This window comes from Penaeus chinensis, chromosome 32, assembly GCF_019202785.1.
Source record: "Penaeus chinensis breed Huanghai No. 1 chromosome 32, ASM1920278v2, whole genome shotgun sequence".
NCBI lineage: Eukaryota > Metazoa > Arthropoda > Malacostraca > Decapoda > Penaeidae > Penaeus > Penaeus chinensis.
Window position 1 is genome coordinate 30,840,289 of NC_061850.1, and position 767 is coordinate 30,841,055.

Genomic DNA, 767 nt, shown 5'->3' on the forward strand with positions numbered 1-767 from the left:
GAGTGGAGGCATGGTCAAGGAAATGGGTGAGAAGGACAGTAGGAGAAATATTTGATTTTGGTGGGTCAGGGAAGACAGATGAACAAATATGGGGGCAAGGTATAAGCCATGGAGGGACTGAATGGACAGAGAATGGTAGGGGTCGGAGATGGGGAAAAGGGGAATGAGAGAGGAGGGTATCCATGCGAGTGGAGAAAGGAGTAGGTAAACGTGGAGAAGAAGCAAAGGTAGGAAGTAGTGATCGTGGGATAATTAATTTAGTGAGGGGAAGTTGGTGGAATCGAGCATAACATCGGAGAGAGAGAAGGGCACGGCGTTGAGAGAGAGATGGTATGCCTGATTCAGTGTACAGGCTCTCAACTGGAGAGGAGCGGAAGGCACATAGGGCTAAGCGAAGACCACAGTGATGGAGTGTATCAAGATGGGTAAGGAGAGAAGTTGAGGCAGAGGAGTAGATATGGCATTCATAATCAAGAGTGGAGAGGATCAAGGTGACATGAAGATGAAGCCCCAGGATAACTGGGATAGGGTCTGTAAGATTCGGAGACGGCGGCGAGCTTTTTCTTTGATGTAAAGAATATGGTCTCGCCAGGATAGTTTGGAGTCAAAAATAACGCCTAGTAATTTACCAGAGGAACGGTGTTGGAGTGGAGTGTCATGTAAGAAGAGTGAAGGTAGAAGACCTACACGTGTGCGAGAGAAAAGGATGGAGAAAGATTTGGAGGTAGAAAAGCGGAAGCCATGGTTTGTGGCCCAGGAGGATACTG